The 20,323-nt window shown below is 38.3% G+C and overlaps 1 long non-coding RNA gene across 1 annotated transcript in view; it reads right to left on the bottom strand.

Annotated features, from left to right (window-relative positions):
- Nucleotides 1-1,935: 1,935 nt before the first annotated feature.
- LOC144308411 (uncharacterized) overlaps nucleotides 1,936-20,323 on the bottom strand; it is a 33,924-nt gene continuing 15,536 nt past the window's right edge. The window contains exons 3-4 of the long non-coding RNA XR_013374882.1: nucleotides 2,654-2,841; nucleotides 1,936-2,558 (exon numbers count right to left, since the gene is read on the bottom strand). This is a non-coding gene — a long non-coding RNA (uncharacterized LOC144308411). The remainder of the gene's footprint in view (nucleotides 2,559-2,653; nucleotides 2,842-20,323) is intronic.

Here is a 20,323-nt window from a genome sequence, read left to right as displayed (position 1 = left end):
ACAGAAAATAGACTGGTGATTACCAGAGGCTGGGTGTCAGGGGGCAGGAGGGTGGGCAAGGAGAGAGACAAATGGAAAGATGCTACTTAATGTATATGAGATTTTATTTTGGGGTAACGAAAATGTTTTGGAATTTAATAGAGGTGGTGAGTGCATGTACTGAATGCAAATTGGTCATTCCCTTTAAAACAGTATTATGTGAATGTCACCTGAATTTGGGGGTTTTGGTTTTTTTTTAGGTTTATTTATTATTTTTTTTAGTGATCGCTATACCCAATGTGGGACTCGAACTCACAACCCCAAGATCCAGAGTCATGTGCTCTTCTGACTGAGCCAGTCAGGTGCCCTGAATTTTGAAAAAAAATAAACTAAAAGAGACATGACAACTCAATGCAACTTGTTACCCTGAATTGGATTCTGGACTAGACATTTTTTTCTTTTGCTATGAAGGACATTAGTGGAACAGTTGGTAAAATTCAAATAAGGTCTATAGGTTAGATAATAGCATTGTGCTGATATTAATTTCCTGATTTTGATCATTGTACTATAGTTATGTAAGAGAATGCCTATTTTTTTTTTTAGGAAAAAAGCTCTGAAATATTTAAGGGTAGAGAGATATTATGTCTGTAAATTGTGTGAATCAGAAATCATTGGAGAGAGAGAGAAGACAGGAGGGAGAGGGGAGAATGATAAAGCTAATGTGCATAAATATTTACATGTAGGGAATCTGGGTGAAACATATAGGGTAATACATACACTATTTTTATAACTTTTCCATAAGTCTTAATTATTTCAAAATACAAAGTTTTTCATTGTGACAAAGAGATATTTGTAATTTCATATTCACAAAAGCATTATATGCAATAGCCAAGACATGGAAACAATGGATAAAGAAAATGTGATACACACACACACACACACACACACACACACACACACAGAGGAATATTATTCAGCCATAGAAAACCCAAGAAAACCCAGCCATTTGTAACAACATGGATGAACCTTGAGGGCATTACATTATGTGATGTAAGTCAGACTGAGAAAGACAAATACTATATGACTTTACTTATATGTGCAATCTAACAAAACAAAACAGCAAACTCATAGAAAAAGAGAACAGGGGACGCCTGGGTGGCCCAGTGGTTGAGCATCTGCCTTCAGCTCAGGGCATGATCGTGGAGTCTCTGGATGGAGTCCCACATCGGGCTTCCTGCATGGAGCTTGCTTCTCCCTCTGCCTGTGTCTCTGCCTTTCTCTCTCTCTCTCTCATGAATAAATAAATAAAATCTTTTTTTAAAAAAGAAAAATAACAGATTTGTGGTTATCACAGGTGGGGGAGTTGGAGGGAGGTGGTCAAAAGGTATAAACTTCCGGTTATGGAATAAATAAGCAGTAGGGATGTGATATATGACATGATGACTATAGCTAACACTGCTGTATGGTATATCTGAAAGTTAAGAGAGTAAAGATTTACTCATCACAATAGGAAAATAACCCATATTTTCCCCTATCTTTTTCTAAAAGATTTTATGTATTTATTCATGAGAGACACACAAAGAGAGGCAGAGGGAGAAGCAACCTCCCCGCAGGGAGCTTGATGCAGGACTTGATCCCAGGACCCCGGGATCATGACCTGAGCCTAGGGCAGATGCTTAACCACTGAGCAATCCAGGTGCCACCCCCCACCCCCTTTTTTATCTATATGAAAGGATGGACATTGGGCAGCCAGGTGGCTCAGCGGTTTAGCGCCGCCTTCAGGAAGTGATCTTTTTTTTTATAATAAATTAATTTTTTATTGGTGTTCAATTTACCAACATACAGAATAACTCCCAGTGCTCATCCCGTCAAGTGCCTCCCTCAGTGCCCGTCACCCATTCACCCCCACCTCCCGCCCTCCTCCCCTTCCACCAACCCTAGTTCGTTTCCCGAGTTAGGAGTCTTTTTCTTCTCCCTTCCCTTATATTCCCTTTCACTATTATTTATATTCCCCAAATGAATGAGAACATACAATGTTTGTCCTTCTCTGATTGACTTACTTCACTCAGCATAATACCCTCCAGTTCCATCCACGTTGAAGCAAATGGTGGGTATTTGTCATTTCTAATGGCTGAGTAATATTCCATTGTATACATAAACCACATCTTCTTTATCCATTCATCTTTCGATGGACACCGAGGCTCCTTCCACAGTTTGGCTATTGTGGACATTGCTGCTAGAAACATCGGGGTGCAGGTGTCCCGGCATTTCATTGCATCTGTATCTTTGGGGTAAATCCCCAGCAGTGCAATTGCTGGGTCATAGGGCAGATCTATTTTTAACTCTTTGAAGAACCTCCACACAGTTTTCCAGAGTGGCTGCACCAGTTCACATTCCCACCAACAGTGTAAGAGGGTTCCCTTTTCTCCGCATCCTCTCCAACATTTGTGGTTTCCTGCGTGATCTTGGAGACCCAGAATCAAGTCCCACGTTGGGCTTCCTGCGTGGAGCCTGCTTCTCCCTCTGCCTCTGTCTCTCCCTCTCTCTGTGTGTGTCTCTCGTGAATAAATAAATAAAATCTTTTTAAAAAGGATGGACATTAACTAAAATTAGCATGGTAATAATTTCACAATACAGGTGAATCAAATCATTATGCTGTACACCTTAAACTTACAGAGTGCTGTAGGTCAATTCTATCTCAATAAACCCAGGGCAGGGCAGCCCCGGTGGCGCAGCGGTTTGGCGCTGCCTGCAGCCTGGGGTGTGATCCTGGAGACAAGGGATGGAGTCCCACATCGGGCTCCCTGCATGGAGCCTGCTTCTCCCTCTGTCTGTGTCTCTGCCCCCTCTCTCTCTGTGTGTCTATGAATAAATAAATAAAATCTTTAAAAAAAAAATTAAAAAACAGGGCAAATATAAATAAAGTTTTTTTTTTTAAATCATACTGGAAGTTACCTCAGTGGGGGAGGGGAGAACATACAGTGAGCTTCTGGAGTGCTAATAATTTTTTATTATGACTCTGAGTAGTGGTTATACAGGCATTCATTTTATAATTATTTGTTAAACTGTAAATATACACTGTATGAACATTATGTATATTTCGCAATTTGAAAAGTAAAAGAAATGAATAAATATCCTTAACATAAAAATGAAACGTAACAGAATGCTGTAAACATATGCTTGTCTTTCAAAAAAAGGTCTTCTTACAGACCCAGGTTCTTTTATGATGATGATTGGTAAGACATAAGATACCTAGAAGCACTGCCCTGAAAGACTGGGTAATGATGGATACTGTGCTTCCCTAGACTTTCTCCTACTTTTCTGGCCAATCCTTCTTTTATCGTTCCATTTCCTCTGACTCATCCCCCTTAAATGTCTGAATGTCTGTATTCTAGGCCTTAACCTCAATCCTTTTCTGGTCTCATTATCCAAATTCTCATTGAATGAATGTACCAATTTCCATGGCTTCAACTAATATCTATAAACTGACAAATTCCAACTCTCATAAATTTTAAACACATATATCCAAGTATCTATGTACTATACATCTTTACTTTGATATCCCACAGGCTCTCAAATTTAATGTATACAAAAGTGATTTTATAATCTTCTCCATCCCTCACAAACCTCAAATCTTGTCCTCCTAAATTCCTTGTTCAAGTCTGGAGAAGAGAATTCACCCTTTCCATCTGTCTCAATTAATCCCCATATACAGTCTTCTGGAGCTTCTTGACTTGGTCCTGAATGTCTCTCAAATCTTCCTCCATTCTCTATACTTCAATAATACAAAATTTTAAATGCTTAAAAATGTTTTTTAAATAAAAATTTAGGGGATCCCTGGGTGGCTCAGCGGTTTAGCACCACCTTTGGCCCAGGGCCTGATCCTGGAGACCCGGGATCGAGTCCCACGTCAGGCTCCTTGCGTGGAGGCTGATTCTCCCTCTGCCTGTGTCTCTGCCTCTCTCTCTCTCTCTCTCTCTCTCTCTCTCTGTCTCTCATGAATAAATAAATAATCTTTAAAAAATAAAAATAAAAATTTAAAAAATCTGCTCCCATCTATCTTCACTTCCATTGTGTAGATTCAAGCTCTGAAATTTTTTGTCTGAATTATTCTAGTAGCTACGTAATTGATCTTCATGCTTCCAGTTTTGTCTCCCCTACTAATGCAGCTTTCACATGGCCATAAGATTAAATTTTCTAAAGTGAAAACTTGACCATGACTACTCTACTTAAAGTCCTTCAGGGGTTTCCTATAGCTTCAGAATAAAGTCCAAATGCCTTGGCATAACATGACCTACAATACTTTCCTTGGTCTAGCCCCTGACTCTCCCCAGACTCATTTCTAACTACTTTCTCCCTAACTACTCTTTACTCCTGTCATTCTGAATTATTTGCAGATCCCTGAATAGGCCAGGCTCTCTCATTTTTGTCCCTTTGCCTAAAATTCCTTTTCCTGTAATATTTCACTTTGTTAACTACTACCTTTCCTTCAAAACACAAGTTCGTCATCATCTCTTCTAGGAAGTCTTCCTTAACACCCCTCTAAAATGGGTTAAATACATCTCTTCATTCTTTCATGGTATAGTATGCTTACTTTTGTCACAGAACTTATCACATGGTGCTATAATTATCTGTTTACCCATATATTTCTCACACCAAGCTGTGAGTTTCATAAGGACAGGGACCGACCATTGCTTATTTGTCTCTGTATCCCTGGGGACTAGGATAACACCTGGTTCATATAGGTACTCAATAAATTTCTGTCAAATAAAATTATTCATTATGGTCAAGGGGCCACACAGTGCTGCAGGCAATAATGGTAATTCAAGGAATTCAAGTTGATTGTCTAGTCCATTTAGACTTTTGAGGATGCTATTAAAAGAATTATGAATTTTAACCTTTGTATACTTAATCTTATTACATAAATGATATGTCATCTGAAACAGGCAGAGCTCAAAATAAAAAGCAACAGTGTCACTGGCTTTTAATGGAATCGGAGCAATATTTATAAAAAAATTCACTAATGGTTACAGGTTAGATATAATCAAATATGCCTACAAGTACCCATACCAAAACAACCTTTTGAGTCTGTCCCTCCCACTGTACTCCCATTGTAGTATCTTAGTCTGGGTGCCCATCATCTCTCTCCTAATTTACCATAATAGCTTCTTGTATTGTGGTAAGTACTGTCTCCCAAAATACACGTACACATGGTATCTTAGAAAGCGACCTTATTAGGAATACAGTCTTTGCAGATGTAAGTAGTTAAAGTTATACTGGGGTACCTGGGTGGCTCAGTAGTTGGTTGGGCATCTGCCTTCGGCTCGGGTCATGATCCCAGAATCCTAGTATCGGGTCCCACATAGGGATCCCTGCTAAGCGGGGAGTTTGTTTCTCCTTCTCCCTCTGCCCCTCCCGCTGCTCATGCTCTCTCTCTCTCTCTAATACTCTTTCTCTCAAATAAATAATCTTAAAAAAAAAGTCATACTGAATTAGGGTGGGCCCTAAATTCAAGTGTCACTATAATGCCATGTAAAGACACACAGAGAAGAAAGCCATATAAAGATATGGGCCTTTACAGGCAAGAGGCAAGGAAGAAGACCACAAGAAGAAGAAGGCAGAGATCGGTATGATGCAATTACAAGGAAAGGAATGCCAAGGATAGCTGACAGCATCTGAAGTTAGGAAGAGACAAGGAAGGATTCTTCCCTAGAGTCTTCAGAGGGAGGATGGCCATGCCAACACTTTGATTTTGGACTTCTAGCCTTCAGAACTGTAACAGAATATATTTCTATTGGGTTTTTAAAAGATTTCACTTATTGAGAGAGAGAGAACATGAGAGCATGTGAGTGTGTGAGAGAGTGAGAGCATGAGAGAGAGCAAGCAGAGGGAGGGGCAGAGGGAGAGGGGGAGGCAGACTCCCCATTGAGTAGGGGGCCACGTGGGGCTTGATTCCAGGACCCTGGGATCACAACCTGAGCCAAAGCAGATACTTAACCAACTGAGCCACCCAGGTGCCCCTGGAATACATTTCTATTGTTTTAAGCCACCCAATTTGCAGTAATTTGTTATGGCAGCCTCAGGAAGCTAATACATCTGCTAACTGATCTCCCTGCCTTGGCTTGCTTCCTTACAATCCATCTTCTACACTGCCACTAGTGTACATGTAATTATTTCACTCCTCTATTTAAAACCCTGTCATGATTCCCCCCCATGCCAATCTTTGTAGCCTCATCTCTTGCTACTCCCCTACACAATCCCTATACATTAACAACATACTACTTGAAGTTCTCTCCAAATACTATGCTCATGAACACTGCTGTTCCTGTCTATACTGCTCCCTCTGGAACATAGCCCCTTCACCATCAAATTTTTCTTCTTTATATCTCGACAACCTAGTATGCAAGGAGTGGCAGTAATGAAGATATAATGTTTTTTAAGGGAATTTGGCTGTGAAGGCTGAGAATCTGTTGTCAGTAACAAATTTTGAAATCAGAGATTCAGGAGCCTACTCTCTAACATACACTGTTAGAAAGGGATCCCCTACTTATACAAAGCCATTCTCCAATGTTCTATCATTGGTCCTCTTCTGTTTTCCCTCTACTATTTCCCCTCTTTGGGATGGCATCCTTTCTTATGGTTTCAAATACCACCTATTATAATTGAGACCAGGACATCCCTAGTTCTATTATCTCTCCCAAGTTCATACTTTGGGAAGTTGTCCCACAGCACACTGATGCTCTCTTCCTTTTTCTTCTGGTCATTTTTTTCTCTGTATGTTTAATTTTGAATAGTTTCTTATGCTGGTACATTATGTTCACTAATCTTTTCTTCAGTAGTATCTCATTCGATCAAGTATATTTTTTCTCATTGTATTAATCATTTCTAGAAGTTTAATTTCAGTCTTTTATATCCTCTATGCCCCCCCAACATGATCACATGATCATGTTTTCCTCTACATTACTGAACAGTATATTCATAACTGTTTTAATGTCCTTATCTACTAATTTTATCATCTGTGTTATTTCTGGGTCTGTATCTGTTGACTGATTTTGCTCATATTTTCCTGCTATGTATACCTGATCATTTGTTATTAGATGCAAGGAATTATGGACTTTATATTGTTGGGTGCTGGATTCTTTTCTTTATTGCTCCTTTATTTATTTTTTTTTAATTTTTAAAATTTACTTATGATAGTCGCAGAGAGAGAGAGAGGCAGAGACATAGGCAGAGGGAGAAGCAGGCTCCATGCACCGGGAGCCCGACGTGGGATTCGATCCCGGGTCTCCAGGATCGCTCCCTGGGCCAAAGGCAGGCGCCAAACCGCTGCGCCACCCAGGGATCCCTTTATTGCTCCTTTAAATACTTCTGAGATTTGTTCTAGGATACACGTAAGTTACTCAGAAACAATTTAATCCTTTCAAGCTTTCTCTTAAGTTTGGTTAGGCAGGACCAGAGCAAACTTTAGTCTAGAGTGAATTTGTCTCCACTACTGAAGCAATATTCCCCTTTCTTTCTCTCTCAATGTCTCCATCTCTCTCATCTCTCTCTCTCTCTCTCTCTCTCTCTCTCTCTCTCTTTCTTTGAAGGTCTCTTCTTTTTTGGTACTGTGCCCTGCATATGTTAGCCACTTCAACTTTCTTGAATTCTCAACTCTGTCTTCTAAACTCAGAGAGACTGCTAGGCTCTAGTGAGGTTCCCTCTCTCTGAACTGTTGTCTCATATATTTCATACAGTTTTACAATTAAGGCCAAAGGGTAAATCTGGTCCTTCTTACTCCACCATAACCAGAAGCTTAAGTCCTTACTCTTTTGAAAAGATTAGTGTATCTACTGTGAGAAAATGGACTGTAGAAGGGTAAAAGTAGAAGCAAGGAGACTAGTATTATTACAAAAATCCAGATGGAACTGATCAATTGGGACTAGGATGGTAGCAGTAGAAATGGAGAGAAATAGATTCTGGGTGCATTTTTATTTGTTGTTTGAGAGTAGCACATGATTCTATTACTTACCATTAAAACTTCAGCATAGTACCTGGCCCACAATAGTTGTTTAATAAACAAAAGGCACTATGTCACCTCCTCCCCACACTGACTAGCTCAAAGATAAATAATAATGGTCACTGTCCACAAGTGCTAAAGAAAAGATCTGATTAAAAAAAAAAAGAAAAGATCTGATTATGTTTCCCTTTTGACTCAAAAGCCTTTTGATGGCTCCTCATTACTTACAAAATAAAGTTAAAATTCTTCAGTCTGTCATGCAATGTCCTCCTTAGTGAACTTTTTTTACTAGCCCATCTGCAACTGAACCCCTACTGTGCTGAACTCTTTCACTCTAATCTCACCAGACTACAAGTAAATAGGTATTGAGGGAACAAATAAATAACATTATATAAAAAATACAGGATGAGCACTGGGTGTTATATGTTGGCAAATCGATCTCTAATAAAAAATATACATATTTTTAAAAAGAGACAAATAAAAAAACAAGGTATCAAAAAAAACAGAGTTCAAATATTTTCTAGTTCTTGGTTGTATCTTAGGAAGATGTTAAATTCAGAAAAATCACCATCTTACACCAAGTCACAGCTACTTTGAATTTTTAATAATTTGGAACAGATTATTTATCTTAACATTTGGCTCCTCTTTTCAAATATCCCATTCCTGTCTGTAGCACCACAATTCTTCCAGTCTTTTGGGTAAAAGTCCTGGCCTTATCTTGGATACAGGGTTCAAAAATAGATCTCTCATTTATTCTATCATAATGTGTCTCATTTATGCAGTCTTCTTCAATGCTATTGGGGTCACTACCATCCAGGATCTCATTGCTTTTTAACATGATTACCATGACAGATTTCTAGCTGGTATCCCTTTACCGTTTCCAGTATGCCTTATACATAGCTATTGAAAAAATCTTTGGGATGCCTGGGTGGCTCAGTGGTTGAGTGTCTCTGTCTGCCTTTGGCTCAGGTCATGATCCCAGCATCCTGGGATCGAGTCCTGCACCAGGCTCCCTGCAAGGAGCCTGCTTCTCCCTCTGCCTGTCTCTGCCTCTCTTTCTGTGTCTCTCATGAATAAATAAATAAAATCTTTAAAAAAAAAATCTTTCATCATGCCATGCCCTCGCTCAAGGAACCTCAAAAGCTCGCTAACTGCAGCAGGTAAGAACTCTTCAGCTTAATTTTGAAAGTCTCCTATTATCAACTCACCTTTGACTAACACAGTACTATCTTATTTCCTGTTACTCTCACACTTGTAATTGCCAATACTGTTACACCAATTTCCTCCTCACTCTTCCTGGATCACACCAGGCACATTCCCACCTCCGTAGCTTTCTTCATAACTGTTTCCTCTTCTTGGAATACTCTCCCTTCACTTCTTCCTGTATCTAAACCCTCTCTTGTTTCATAACCCACTCTAGTCCCATCTCTTCCGTGATGCTTTTTTAAATTACTGTAGCCTTGAGCACACAAGGTATTTGACACTATAGATAGCTCCAAAGCACCTGGCATAGCCCTGGACATAAAGAAACCAATAAGGATTTTCCCAAGCTGATGGGTATATAAATGAACAAGAATAAAATTCATATTTAATGAAGATAAACTCAATCCCCTTCACTGGCTCCTCAATCTCTGCCTACTTCTTAAATACTAGCATAGTACTACCTACTTCATTGAAGGCTGTTGTGAGAATTAAATATATAAGTACACATAAAGTACTTAGTATAGGGGCACTTGGGTGGCTCCATCGGTTCAGTGTCTGCCTTCAGCTCAGGCCATGATCCTGGGCTCCTGGGATGGAGCCCAACATCGGCTCCCCACTTAGTGGAGAGTCTGCTTATTCTTCTCTCTCTGCCCCTCCCTCACCTCTCATTTCCTTGCTTTCTTTCTCTATCAAATAAATAGTCTTTTTTTTAAGCACTTAGTATAGTGCCAGCCACACAGTGGGCTCTCAGTAAATGTCAGCCTAATATTACTATGACACACTCACCACTCTCCAACTTGTTTTACTGCCAATAGTCTCATTTTAGGTTAATGGTCTCACCACTGACCTAGGCCTCCACACCAGGGCTGTTTAAGGCTATTCTGATACCCTTTAATGGCTTTTAAGCTCTTAGCTCCTCTCATACTCTCCATATTCACTTAGTCAGCAAATGCCTGTCAATTCTTCAGAAATACCTCTGTGAATCTATCACTTCCTCTCTTTTGTTCAGGACCTCATTTCTCTCTCTAAACAATTCCAACAGCCTTCTAAACTTGTCTGTCTTCCTTTGATCTTTCCCCTACCCCGTCTATTCTTCACAATGTAACACAGTTCACTTTCCCCTTTAAAGCTCTTCAGTGGCTACCAATTATACTTCACGGTTTGGCATGCAAGGCCCTTTTGTGCTCTGACCTCTACCTACCTATCCAATTTCATCTTCTATCAATTACTTATTCCATACTTTTAGTTCACCTATACAATCTATTTTCAGTTACAAGAATGGGCCATGCTATTTTACCACAGCATGCCTGGGTAATTTAATATCTTCTGAAATACCCATCCTGACCTTGTAAACTTTGTAACTGCTTACTCATTCTCTGTCTCCATTTAATTACCACCTCTGTGAAGATGTCTCTAATCTCACTCTCCATTGTTATACTTTATTACATTTTCTATGTTTATGTTTCCCCTACTACTAGATTTTCTTTATTCCTTAACAGCAAAAGCCATGTCCTATTCATATTTTTAATCTCAACATGCTGCATAGTGTCTTGTACATTATAATGAGGGCAATAAGTAATGACTAAATAAACCTCTTTTCTAATTGTATTTCCCACTATCCAACCAGTTCTATGAATACACATTGCTCTTTCTAGCCACTCTTCCTTGCCTCTGCCAGTCTCTGTGCCTGCAATGTTTCCCATCACTTACTGAAAACCTACCTATTTGCCAACGGCCAGAACATTCTCATCTTCTATTGCTACCTTTTCTGACCACCATGGCTGGAAATGATCCCTTTCATGTTACCCTCTCTATTATAGCATGAGATTTTAGGATGAATAAGATGCAAAGATTAGTAAGATCTACTCTTCACCTTAAAAACTCTGTCACTGTGGGGGCCCATAACCCAGGACAGGGGTTCTCAAAGTTTAGCAAACAGAAGTATCAACTGCGGGGATTGTTCAAAATCTTTGGGGCCCACCTCCAAAGATCCTGATTCAGTAACTAGGCGTGGGACCTGGGAATTGACCTTTTAAACAAGAATTACAGGTGATTCTAATGAAGATAACATGGGTCTGTGCCCTTTGGAAGGTTCGTGGACCCTGATATTACATGACATGAACTGTGTAAATATATACATATATGTGCATTTTAAGGGAGAGTCCAGTTTATATTCCATCATCTATAACCTCCAAAAAAGTTTGAAACTTACTTATCAAATGGGAAACAAATATATTAACTGACAAGGTACAAAACAATTAAGCTAAGTGCTAGTACAGAAATACAAATAAAGTGCTATGGGAACATAAACCAGGGAACAATTAAGTATGCCTAGGGTAGCTAGGAAAAGCTTCACATTAGAGCAATACTTCTTTTTAAAGTTTTTATTTAAATTCCAGTTAATTATACAGTGTAATATTAGTTTCAGGTGTACAATATAATGATGCGACACTTCCATACAATATCTGATGCTCATCACAAGTGCATCCCTTAATCCTCATCACCTATTTAACCCATTCCTACACCAACCTCCTCCCTAGAAGGCATCAGTTTGCTCTCTACAGTTAAGAGTCCGTTTCTTGGGGCACCTGGGTGGCTTAGTCAGTTAAGCATCTGACTCTTGATTTCAGCTCAGGCCATGATCCCAGGGTCATGTGATGGACTTCCACACCAGGCTCTGCTCAGCAGGGAGTCTGCTTGAGATTTTCTCTCCCTCTTCCTCTGCCCCTCCCTCTGCTCAAGTATGCTCTCTCTAAATAAATAATCATTTTTTTTAAAAAAAAGTCTATTTCTTGGTTTGCAACACTTTGAAGGATATTCCAAAATGAGTACAAATTTGCCTAGTGGAATAGAAGAATACTAGTATATGTAAAGACACAGAGATACAAAAGGGAAGTTTTACATTCAATATATATAGAATATTTGTGAAAGGAACACATATTCCTCTCAGTACACTGTATTGAGACTAGAGACTTTGTGTGCCAAGTTAAAGAATTTAAACGTTATCCTGTATGTAACAGAAACAAGAGGGTATTTTTAATTGGGGTAAAATTCACATAACATAAAATTCACCATTTTAACCATTTTAAAGTGTACAATTCAGTAGCTTCCAGTATATTCACTTTGCTGTGTAATCATCACTCAAAAAGAAACCATGTGCCCATTAAGCAGTCACTTCCCATTGCCCCCTTAGCCCTAAGCTCTGAGCAACCACTAATCTGCTTTTCATCTCTAAGTACTTGTCTACTGTAAGTATTTCATATAAATGGGATCACACAGTATGAGGCTTTTTTCTGTCTGGCTTCTTTCACTTAAGTTTAGGTTTAGTTCATCTGTGTTGTATCATGTATCAGTTCTTCATTCATTCCCTGTTTTGGCTGAACACTGTTTCACTGTATGAATATAACACATTTTGTCTACCTGCCCAATAGTTGATGGACATCTATGTTGTTTCCACTTCCTGACTATGATTAATAATGCTGTTATGAACGTTCACGTACAAGTTTCCATTTGAAAACCTGTTTTCAATTCTCTTGAATATATGCCTAGGAGTCATATGGTAATTCTGTGTTTAACTTTTTTAGGAACATGAACAGAGACCTTTATTTTGAGAGAGAATGAGAACGTGCATGAGCATGCAAGCACAAGTAGGGGAGGGGCAGAGGGAGAGGGAGAGAAAATCCTTGAGCAGATTCCCCAATGAGCAAGGAGCCTGACATGGGGCTCAATCCCAAGACCTTGAGACTGAAATCAAGAGACACTTAACCAACTGAGCCACTCAGGGGCCCCACAAACAGAGAATTTTAAGCAAAGAAATGATTAGTAAAATAGCCACTACAGCAAAATGTAGAAGAAAGCTGGGATAGAAAGAGATAGGAGGCAGGAAGACTATAGAGGGGGCTACTGTAATAGTCTAAATAAAAATAGACAAGGGTTTAAATTAGAAAGTCTAGAGAACAGATAAAACAACAGTATATATAGTGTTCAGGATAAGGACTAGGGATAAGTCAAGGAGATGACACTGAATTTGCTAGCTTAGAGAACTACAGAGATGGTGACATTAACTGAAGCTGAGGACATATGATGGATAAGAAGTTTAAGAAAGGTAGTAGAGGGCAGCCCCGGTGGCGCAGCGGTTTAGCGTCGCCTGCAGCCCGGGGTGTGATCCTGGAGACCCGGGATCGAGTCCCACATTGGGCTCCCTGCTTGGAGCCTGCTTCTCTCTCTCTCTCTCTCTCTCTCTCGCTCTGAATAAATATTTTTTTTTTAAAGAAAGGTAGTAGAGCACAGTGGTAAGAGTAGGCTCTGGAGCCAGGCAGCTTAGGTTTGAATTCAGGCACAGCCCCTTACTATTCTGTAAGACTTGAGCAGATACCTGCCTTTCCACATGTCAGTATCCTCATCTAGAAAATGGAGATAATAATATACCACCTCATCAAGCTGTTGTAAGAAAATGAGTTAAAATAAATAAAGCACTTGGGCGCCTGGGTGGCTCAGTTGGTTAAGCATCTGCCTTTGGCTCAGCTCATAATCCCAGGGTCCTGGGATGGAGGCTCCCTGTTCAGTGGGGCATCTGCTTTTCCCTCTCCTCTGCCTGTAGCTTCTCCTGCTTGTGTTCTCTCTCTCTCTCTCTCTCTCTCTCTCATTCTGTGAAATAAATAAATAAATAAATAAATAAATAAATAAATAAAATCTTTAAAAAATATATAAAGCACTTAGAATCATATTAAGCATATACTAAATGCTCAATAAATATAATCTACTATTTTTGATTATTGTTGTTGATGATGCTAATGTTATTTGAGGTAAAAAGTTTAAGTCTGCGCTGTTACACCTGAAACATTTAGGGGAGAAGAATCCACTAGGCAATAAGAAATACTAAAATTATCCTAGAAAAGAGCACAAGCAATAATTTCTCTGACACTGGCCATAGCAACTTTTTTCTAGATAGGTTCCCTGAGGCAAGGAAAACAAAAGCAAAAATAAACAATTGGGACCACACCAAAATAAAAAGCTTCTGCACAGTGAAGGAAGCAATCAATAAAACTAAAGGGCAACCTATGGAATGGGAGAAGATATTCACAAATGACATATTTAATAAAGGGTTAGTAGCCAAAATATATAAAAGACTTATAAAACTGACCACCCAAAAAATGAATAATCCAATTAAAAACTGAGCAGAAGACACAAACAGGCATTTCTCCAAAGAAGATCTACAGATGGCCAACAGACACATGAAAAGATGCTCATCATCACTTATAATCAGGGAAATGCAAATTAAAACTACAATGAGCTACTTGGGTGCCTGGTTGGCTCAGGCAGTGGAGAGTGCAACTCTTGATTGTGGGGTTGTGAATTCCAGCTCCACATTGAGTGTGGAGATTACTTTAAAAAATAAAGTCCTGGGACTTCTGGGTGGCTCAGTCGGTAGAGCATCTGCCTTCAGCTCAGGTCATGATCCCAGGGTCCTAGGATCAAGCTCCCTCAGCAAGAAGCCTACTTCTCCCTATCCCTCTGCAGTTTGCCCCACTTGTGCTCTCTCTCTCTGTGTCAAATAAATTTTAAGAGATCTTTTAAAAAATAAAGAAAAGAAAAAAAATACAATGAGCTATCACCTTACACCCATCAGAATGGCTAAAATCAACAACACAAGAAACAATGGATGTTGGAGAGGATGTGGAGAAAGGGGAACCCTCTTGCACTGTTGGTGGGAATGTGAACTGGTGCAGCTGCTCTGGAAAACAGTATGGCAGTCCCTTAAAACGTTAAAAATAGAACTACCCTACAATCCAGCAATTGCACTACTAGGTATTTACCTAGAGTACAAAAATACTAATTCAAAGGGATATGTGCACCCTGATGTTTATAGCAGCATTATCTTTTAAAAAAGATTTTGTTAATTTATTTGAGAGAAAAAGTGTGTGTGAGAGAGTATGAACAGTGGGGAGAGGCAGAAGGAGAGGGAGAAGCAGACTCTCCACTGAGCAGGGAGTCTGATACAGGGCTTGATCCCAGGACCCCGAGATCATGACCTGAGCTGAAGGCACATGCTTAACTGACTGAGCCACCCAGGTGCCTCTATGGCAGCATTATCTACAATAGCCAAATTATGGAAATAGCCCAGTGTCCACTGACTGATGAATGAATAAAGAAGAGGTGGTATATATGTACAATGGAACATTATTACTCAGCCATAAAAAGAGTCACATCTTGCCATTTGCAATGATGTGGATGGAGCTAGAGAGTATTATGCTAAGAGAAATAAGTCAGTCAAAAAAAGACAAATACCATACGATTTCACTCAGATGTGGAAATTAAGGAACAAAACAAGTGAACATAGGGGAAAAAAGGGAGAGAGGAAAACCAAGAAACAGACTCTTAACTATAGTGAATAAACTAATGGTTCCAGAGGAGAGGTGGGTGAGGGATGAATGAAATAGGTGATGAGGATTAAGGAGCACACTTGTCATGATGAGCACTGTGTGATTAAATTTTTTTAAAAAGAAAGAAATACTAAAATGGATCTTGAAAAAAAAGGGGTACTTAAAGTCATGAGTATAGATGAAATTTCTCACAGAGCATGTGGAAATATGACTAAAAAAAGAATCAAGGATAGAAATCTCCTTTCTGGGCTATTCCTTAACCCAACCTCTAAACACTCCTTTGGAAACCAACCTTAGCTTATCCCTCCTGCTACAATCACCCTAAGCATAATCTCATATATTCCCATGCTTTTAATAATTACCTAAGTGCTGATAGTCTTTAAATTTTTACTTCCTGCCGTCATCTCTCCCCTGAACTTCAAAATCTCATATCCTATTACCTGATTAATGCCTCTTCTTAAATGCCCCTAAACATGTCTGAAACTGAACTTATTGTCACCCTGACCACCAAGCCTGTTCCTCCTATATTCCTTATCTCAGTTTGTGGTACCACTTTCCTTCTAGGTCAAGCCAGAAACTTGCAAGTCATCCTCTTACTCAACAGTGCTGCTACTAACATACACACCTTATTTCTCACTCAGGTTTTCGTTTTTTTTTAAAGTAAGCTCTATACCCAATGTGGGGCTCAAACCCATGGCCCCAAGATCAAAAGTCACATGCTCTACCAACTGAGCCAGCAGGTGCTCCTTCCACTAAGGTTTTTTTTTTTTTAAGATTTACTTATTTATTTGAGAGAGAGGAGAGAGAGAGAGAGAGAGAGAGCACGCAGGAGTAGGGATAGAGGGAGAGGGCAGGTAGAGGGAGAAGCAGACTCCCCAGTGAGCAGGGAGCCTGATAGGGGGCTCGATTCCAGGACCCTGAGATCACTAAGGTTTTATTCTACTCTCCTGAAGGTCTCTAGAATCCATCCTGTCCAACCCTACAACTGCCCTAGTTTAGGCCCTCATCATCTTGTACATGATATAACAAATGTATCCTTACCAGTCTCCCAGCCTTGGATCTTGGCCAAGACTTTTCACTCCCACCCACCACAACAATCTATTTAAGATGAAATTCTGACTATTAATAATAAATAAAATAAAATAAAATAAAAATTCATCTTAAAAAAAGAAAGCATTACACTAGAAAATATTCACTTAATACAAAACAAAGTAGTAAAGGAAGACTGGAGAAACAAACACAGAGATGAACCATAGAGAAAATAGAAACTAAAATGACAGATATAATCCAACTATATAAATAATATTATTAAATGTGAATGAATTAAACAACCAATCAAAAGGCAGTTATTGTCGAATGGATAAAAAAACCAAGATCCAAATATATGCTATCTTCAGGAAAAATACTAGATAAAAGATACAAATAGGTTGAAAGTAAAAGGATGGAAAAATATATACCACACAAAACAGCAACCATAAGAAAGCCAGAACTGCTGGACTAATATTGGACAAAATGGACTTTAAGAATAAAATGTTACTGGGCATCTGGCTGGCTCAGTCAGTAGAGCATACGACTTTCAATCTCAGGGTTGTAAGTTTGAGCCCCATGTTGAGTGCAGAGATCACTTAAAAATAAAAAAAATCTGGGACACCTGGGTGGCTCAGTGGTTTAGTGCCTGCCTTCTGCCCAGAGCGTGATCCTGCAGTCCTAGGATTGAGTCCCACATCAGGCTCCCTGCATGGAGACTGCTTCTCCCTCTGCCTGTGTCTGCCTCTCTGTGTCTCTCATGAATAAATAAATAAAATTTAAAAATAATAATAAAAATAAAAAAATAAAAAAATCTTTAAAAAAGAATAAAATGTTACTAGAGATAAAGAGGGAATTTTATAATAATAAAACTAGCAGGACTATATAACAATTAAAAATATATATATACATATATACACCTAACAAAAGAACCCCAAAATATGTGAAGCAGAAATTGACATAATTAAAGAAAGAAATAGACAATTCAACAATAGTAGTTGGAGACTTTAATATCCCATTTTTAATAATGGATAGAACAACAGCACAGATGATCAACAAAAGAAACTGAAGACTTAAACAATACTATATACAAATTAGACCTAACATACATCTCTAGAATGCCACATCCAACAGTGAAAGAATACCCATTCCTCTGAAGTGCACATGGAACATTCTCCAGAACAGACTACATGCCAGGCTTCAATAAATTTAAAATGACAGAAATTGTATGAACTATATTCTCTAATCACAATGGAGTAAAATTAGAGATTAATAACAAAGAAGTTTGGGGAATTAACCAATATGTGGAAATTAAACAAGTCACTCCCCAAAAAACAAGGGTTCAAATAAAAAATCACAAGAGAAATTAGAAAATATTGTAACACCTGGGTGGCTCAGCAGTTAAGCGTCTGCCTTCGGCTCAGGGTGTGATCCTGGAGTCCCGGGATTGAGTCCCACATGGGGCTCCCTTCATGGAGCCTGCTTCTCCCTCTGCCCCCACCCCCTGTCTCTCATGAATAAATAAATAAAATCTTAAAAAAAAGAAATTAGAAAATACTAAGAGATGAGTAAAAATGCAAACACAACATACCAAAATTTATAGGTTGTCACTAAAGCAGTGCTTACAAGGTACTGTATAGATATAAATGCCTACATTAAAAAAGAAAGATCTCAAATTAGCAACCTAACCTTCCACTTGAAGATATATAAAAAAAGAAGAGCAAACAAACCCAAAGCAGGCAGAAAAAGAATATAATAAGGATGAGAATGTAATATAAAAAAATAGAGACTAGGAAAATGACAGAGAAAAATCAATGAAATCAAAAGTTGATTCTTTGAAAAGACCAACAAGAGTGCCAAACCTTTAGCTAGACTGATAAGGAAAAAAGGGGAAAAGTCTCAAATTACTAAAATCAGGATGAAAGTGGGGAATAACTATTCACATTCGAAATACAAAATAGATTACTAGGCAGTACTGTGAACAAATGTATTGACAAATTAGATGAAATGGACAAATCCCTAGAAATACACACAGTTACTGAAATGACTCAAAGGAAAATTTAAAAATGTGAATATACCTAAATAAATAAAAAGATTGAAGTTGTGATCAAAATGCTTCCCATGAAGAAAAGCCCAGACACAGAGGGCTTCACTAGTGAATTCTACCAAACACTTAAGAAGAGTTAATACCAATTTTTCACAAACTCTTCCAAAAAATAAATAAATAAGAGAGAATACTTCCCAACTTGCTCTATGAGGTTAGTGTTACCCTGATATCAAAACCAAAGACACCGCTGGACAAGAAAATTACAGACCAGAATCTCTCATGACTATAGACACATACATACAAAAAAACATGACCAAGTGAGATTTATCCCAAGAATGCAATGTTGGTTTAACATCCAAAAATCAATTAGTGCAAAACACTGTATCAATAGAATAAAGAACAAAAACCACACGATCATCTAAATAGACACAGAAAACTGATAAACTTCAAAACCTCTTTATGATAAAACACTCAATAAAGTAGTAGCAAAGAGAACTTCCTCAACTTGGTAAAGGGCATGTATGAAAAACCCACAGCTAACATAATATTTAATGGTGAAAAACTGAATGCTTTTCCCTAAGCTCAGGAGCAAGACAAATATGTCTACTCTTGCCACTTGTATTCAACATTGTACTGAAGAATCTAGACCAGGCAATTAGGCAAGAAAAAGAAATGCAAGCCCTCCAGACTGGAAAAAAAAAGTAAAAATATCTCTGTAGATGACATGGTCTTATATATAGAAAACCCTAAGAAATCCACTAAAAAACAATTAGTACTAAGAAATGAACTCAGCAAGGGTGCAGGATATGAGATAAATATACAGAAATTGGTGGTATTTCTATATGCTTGCACACTTACAAAAAACAATCCAAAAATGAAATTAAGGAAACAATTCCATTTATAGCAGCATTAAAAAAATAAAAGAATTGTGAATAAATTTATGAAAAGCAGTATAAAACTTATACTCTAGAAACTATAAAACATTGCTAAAAGAACTGGAATAAAACCTAAATAAATGGAAAGACATCCCATTTCATGGATTATTAGACATAACATTGTTAAAATGTCCATATTCCCCAATTGATCCACAGATTCAATGCAATCTCTATCAAAATTCTAGGTTGTTTCTTTGCAGAAATTTTATAAGCTGAAACTAAAATTCATATGGAAATTTAAGGGACCCAGGATAGCTATATGCAAAAGATAAAGTTGGATCCTTACCTCACATCATAGACAAAATTAACTCAGAATGGATCAAAGATCTAAATGTAACATAAGTATAAATCTTCATTACCTTGAATTGGGTGATGAATTCTTAGTTATGACACCAAATTACAAGTAACCAAAGGAAAAAACAGATATGCTGTACTTAACCAAAATTAAAAACTTTGGTGCTTCCAAGGACATATCAAGAGATTAAAAAGATTCTCCTCCTTCATCAGTTAAAGGATCCATGGCAAGATGGTCTATGCCAGATTCCAGGAGGATAAGAAATGAAATCCTCAATATAAACAGAAACTGAAGAGCTTGAACAAGAAGGATAAGGAAGTCATAGCTATAAATTGCATCTAAATTAATTTTCTTATAGTTTTTAAGCCTAAGACATCCAGTATTATGAAGATCTCTCCAAATGTAATCAGCTTATCTAATTTTATTCTTGAAAGTAATCTCACAGGCCCAAATTTT

The sequence above is a fragment of the Canis aureus genome, chromosome X (assembly GCF_053574225.1).
Source record: "Canis aureus isolate CA01 chromosome X, VMU_Caureus_v.1.0, whole genome shotgun sequence".
Lineage (NCBI taxonomy): Eukaryota > Metazoa > Chordata > Mammalia > Carnivora > Canidae > Canis > Canis aureus.
This window is presented reverse-complemented; position numbering and strand designations above follow the sequence as displayed.